Below are 4,993 nucleotides of genomic sequence, written 5' to 3'. Positions count from 1 at the left end.
TAAACAGAACACCACCATAGAATAGGCTGCATACTTTTGATACACACACGTACACACACACACACACACACACACACACACTCTTGAAGCCGATGGGTAGTGTGTCAAAGAGTAGGGGAAAGAAGGCACCAGAAAATGACCTGTATGAGTGGAATTTCAGGATTTTTAAGACATTTTACTGTTTTCAAGTATGCATAGCAGCTTGGACTAGACTAACAAAATCTTGCAAATTAGAGAACTTTGCTTTTTATTCAGTCCATAGATGGAATATGATTTATTCATTCACTTAGCTTTTCAGTCTCCTATAAGGCGTCACGTTAGAGTGGGTTAATAATTATAAATTATTGAGTTGCAGATGAGTCCTAATGGACACAAAGTTATTCTTTTAAGCATTCTCTCTGTGTGTGTTATTAATTTGCAGGGTAAGGGAAAACTGGAGCTCAGTCCAAGTTTGAGTGATCACATTACAAATTAAGGAATTCGATATGAGTTAGGAGGTTTTCAGTGTGTCCCAGTGAGGCCAGGAATCCAAAAGAGTGCCCCTCACCGTCCACCGTTACTGGAGCCTATGAATAGATTAGGTTACATGACGAAGGGGATTGAAGGTTGTAGCTGGAAGTAAGGCTGCTAGCCCCTTGACCGTAAATTACGGAGAATGTTCTGGGTTATCTGGTGGAGCCAAGTGTAATCACCAGGGTCCTTCAAAGTGGAAGAGGGAGGCAGGAGAGGAGGGCAGAGTGACGCCTTGTGACAAGGTCCTGACCCCCTGTTGAGATGGAGGGAAGGGATCTGAGAGCCAGGGAGTGTGGGCAGCTTCTAGAAGCTGGAAAAGGCAAGGAAACACATTCTTCCCTAGGCTTCAGCAGGGAACATATCTGACACCTGGATGTTAGCCAGTAAGACCCACAGTAGGTTTCCAACCTACAGAACTGTAAGATGATAACTGTTTGTTTCAAAAACAAAACAGAACAAAACCAAACCCGAGGCCAGGAATCCTCTGAACGGTGCGTGCGGCAGGCAGAAAGCAGGTCTGCCGGGGTGTGGGCCCCAGCCTCTGCTCAGCTTTCCTGCTCCAGAAACGTCCACTGATAAGGCACCAAGTGACTGGATCTGGACCAGATTCACTACCCAGATCCTTTGGATCTTTCTAGGTCAGGACCGCTGGCTGGGGCTCCATCTATGCTCCTGGACAGCCTCAGTGCACTGCAGTGTTTCCTTGCAGAGTGAACTCTTGTCTCATGCTCACAAAATGACACAAAGGTAATTGCTCCCCAGGCCCCCTCGCTTGTGTCCGCTCTCTCCCCACCACGCACTCTTACACCACCTATCAGCCTGCCTCCTCGTGGTTCCATCGGTTTTACCAGAGCGACAGCTGTGTGCTGAGGACGGTGGGTGACCTGGGGGAGTCGGGTTTCCAGCCTCCATCCCGGCCTCCAGGACGAGGCCCTTGCTCCAGGGAGGCCACCTCAATCCAGAACATGCCGTGTTTGTTACTGACCAGCGGTAGCGTTCCCTCTTCCCTCCTGTCTCCCCATGTCCTTGCAGGGACACCCAGCGTCCCACTTACCAGAAGGAGCCGTACTGATGTCTGGCTCTCAGCACACATCTTCCTCCTCTGACGTGTGTGATCCGTGGGTGTAAATCTCACGTTTTGGTGCGGTTACTGCCCAGCACTATTCTTAGCCAGATTGGCATCAAGTGGGAGGCAGGAAGTGAGCCTTTATAGTTGAGTAATGATTCTGTCGTGCTGGAGACTCGTTTTTGGGCTGGGAGGCCGTATAGGTGTAGTGCAGGGGTCCTCAGGTGCCAGGGGTGCAAAGGAATAGATGGATCTCTGCACCCTCCCCCAAGGCTTCTGAGTTGGGGAGGGAGGTCTGTGGTGGGGCCTGAGAATCTGCATGTCAAGCGAGTGCTGTGATGCTACTCGTTCAGGGGCCATACTCTGTGCATCCTGGGGTAGAGGTTTAAAGAGCATCAGCCTGGAGGCCCGCCACCAGGGTTTGAATCCTGGTCCCCAGACCTCCTCACTGTGTAGATGCTTTGACCTCTCCACACCTCTGTTTCCCCATGGGACAGGGTGTAAAGTCATGATCCTGCCACACGGGGTTGTGGGGATCAGGGAGAGACTGCGTCATGGTGGGTGGGCTTCTGCACCTGCGAGAACACTGTAAGCGTTAGCCCTTATTAGTAACCATTTTTCTCGGAGTCCGGAAAGGCACTGTGATATGGCGGCAGACACTGATGTAAGGACGGGACGGGCTGGGCTCTCTTACTATGTCCTTGGCTACTGTTGTCACCTGTGTAGTTGGGGCAAGCTATTCAAATCTTTCTAGACCTTCGTTTCCTTCAGGTATAAAATATAGGCAGTAGGAGTTGTCTGTTTTCCTCTTGGTGGCTGTGAGAATCACATGGAATATTCCGAAAGGCATTATATGAAAGGAATATCAGGATTATTATTAACAGCCGCTATTTATAGTACTCCTTGTGTACAGAACACGTCTAAGCTCACGCATGTGGATGCCATCAGGAACCACACTGGTGGGGTGGACTGTTTGTGCCAACGGCCGATCATTCCCTGCAGTGGTCAGCCCTCCTCCGTCAGCCGTCCTGGTTCTGTGGTCCGATTTTAGCCACACTCTTGCCTATCTGCCCTCTTCAANTGGCATGTGGTGCCGGGGAGCGCACGCGGGCCTTGCCTACCCAGCGCCTGGCGACTCTCGGCAACGCGGTCCCAGCCCTGAAATATCTTGGCCTTGTGGGCTTGTCACTCCAATTAAAACTTAAACATGAAAGCGGCCCAGGCTGCTGCTCCCTTTGTGCTGCGTGTGAGCACGGCCTGTGCCAGGAGCGTGTCATGGAAACTGGGGAGGGAGCGCCACACGTCGGGGCTCCGCGCTCGTGTCGGGGGCCCGTTTCTTAGAGCCCCGCGCCTCGCCGGTTGCTGCCACTAAGTGCACCTGAGAGGCGAGTTTCTGTTTGCCAACAGCAAGTCACCTTTGGGCTGGTGAAAGTCATTTCGCACATGTTCGCAGACCCGCCACGTTACCGAGCCTCTCGCTCTGACTTCTCTCTGGCAAGGACTTACAAAATAGTCTCTCTGGCTGATTGTCAAAAATTACATCATATCGGAGTAAACTGCTTTTAAATCAGACATCCATTATTCATGTATATTAACTGCTTTTTTATTTTTTTATTGGCTGTTTTGTGTATGATTTACTCTTTTCTCACCAGGCTCCCCCCCTCCCCAATTGTCTGTCTTCCTCATCGGTTTTTTTTTTTTAATTTTAGCTCATCTGTGAATTTATAGAGGCTGTTCACTTAGCTTTGCATGTGAGTAGGAATACACAGGCTCTGCGTTGTTTTGTAGGGAAATTTGAACCACGTTTTTGCAGGTCGTATTTGTTGGGTCAGGACAGCAGCTTGGGTCGTTTACACAAGTACAGTCTACCCCAAAGACTGAGAAGTCTCTTCCTCTGGTACCTTTTGTGTTGTTTGAAATGGGTTTTACTAGTCCTGTACTTCCAGAGCTGTACTGAATGCACTGTACCTCTCACTTAGGAGACGGCTCAATATGTTGCCAGGAGTGGAAAAGCCAGTGGACTTACTGTGTTCTTTTGTATGCGTGGAGCGGGCCTCGCCTCCCATAGGCCGGCCTGCCTGCCGTGGGCCCGGAATCGATAGGCACAGGCCGACGTGTGTCACGCTCACTCATTCTTTCATCAGATCCGTACTGAGTTCCCCCCACGTGCCAGACACAGCACAGGTCTCCAGGAAGTGCCCGTCCGCTCCAGCCCGTAGTGCCGGACGGTCCCCTGGGCAGCGGCATCTTCATGACCGTGGTGCGTTGCCCTGACCCGTGGCGCTTGTCTGGAATAAGAAGGACCACATGCAGTGTGAACTACTTATTTACCCCAAGTCAGCACTGTTATCATGGATAGTTGGTATTTGCTTACTTTCAAGCACATTTACCTCCCCTCAGTCTATGCTCACTGTTCCTTCTGGCACCTCAGACCTTTTTTCTGGAATGATCATCCATCTTCCAAAAATATATTCCTGAGAGATTCCTTTAGTGAGGGTCTCCCAGGTGCAGGAGTTCTCTGTGTTTTTACCCAAGAACCTCTCTCGTTTGGCCTCAGTCTAAGGCAGTTTTGTGGGTCCTTTCTAACTGTGGGTCCGTAGTCCCCTTCGTTCAGCCCTTTGGAGGGTTTTGACCCCATTGGGGCCACAGAGGGCATGGCTGTCAGTCTCTAACGGTCGCTGTACTCAGGCCTCTCTTTCTCTTTTGTCTGCTTTGGAGATCTTTTCCTAGTCTTACTCTTCTGTGGTTTCTCTCAGATGTCTCTCGGTGCATCTGTCCTTTTATTTTTCCCACTGGGGTCTCTTGTGCTTCCTCCCTTCCAGTTGTGGAACGTTCTCAGCCACTGTCAGAGTCTTCCTCGCCCTCATCCCGTCGGTGCTTGCCGTCCGGAGCTCCGTGGGTGTGTGTTGGATAGCGTGTCCACTCCTCTGTGCTGTTCACGCTCACTCACATTTCCCACCTCTGCCTCTCTCTGTTGCATTCTCAGTGGCATCTTCAGATCTGTCTTCGGTTCACGGAATTCTCTTCCAACTTCAGTTCATTCTCTAGCTCATCTGTTGCCTTTATGATTTCTAGAAGTTGTTTTGTTTTCTTTTTCCAGAGGCGGCTTTGCTACTTTTGACTCCTCACCCTTTTATTTCTATAAACGTTTTCAGCATACTTTTTTTGTTTTATCGAATAAACACCTGATGTCCTTGGAAGTCTAACTATTCTCTTTGTTTTCTACCTCTCATTTATGATGAGTTTCTTTCTGTAGTTGGGGTTTTTTTTTTTAGCTTCATAAATATTTACTTATTTATTTTTACCTTTTATTTAAATTTTGGTTAACATACAGTTTAATATTGGTTTCAGGACAATTCAGTGATTCATCACTTACATACAACACTCAGTGCTCATCACAGCCAGTGCTTCCTC

At 49.3% G+C, this 4,993-nt stretch overlaps 1 protein-coding gene across 1 annotated transcript in view; it reads left to right on the top strand.

The window, feature by feature from the left end:
* FBXW8 (F-box and WD repeat domain containing 8) overlaps nt 1–4,993 on the top strand; it is a 114,573-nt gene that overhangs the window by 85,229 nt on the left and 24,351 nt on the right. The window lies entirely within an intron of this gene.

This window comes from Crocuta crocuta, unplaced genomic scaffold (genome assembly GCF_008692635.1).
Source record: "Crocuta crocuta isolate KB4526 unplaced genomic scaffold, BGI_CrCroc_1.0 scaffold339, whole genome shotgun sequence".
In the NCBI taxonomy this organism is placed as follows: domain Eukaryota; kingdom Metazoa; phylum Chordata; class Mammalia; order Carnivora; family Hyaenidae; genus Crocuta; species Crocuta crocuta.
This window is presented reverse-complemented; position numbering and strand designations above follow the sequence as displayed.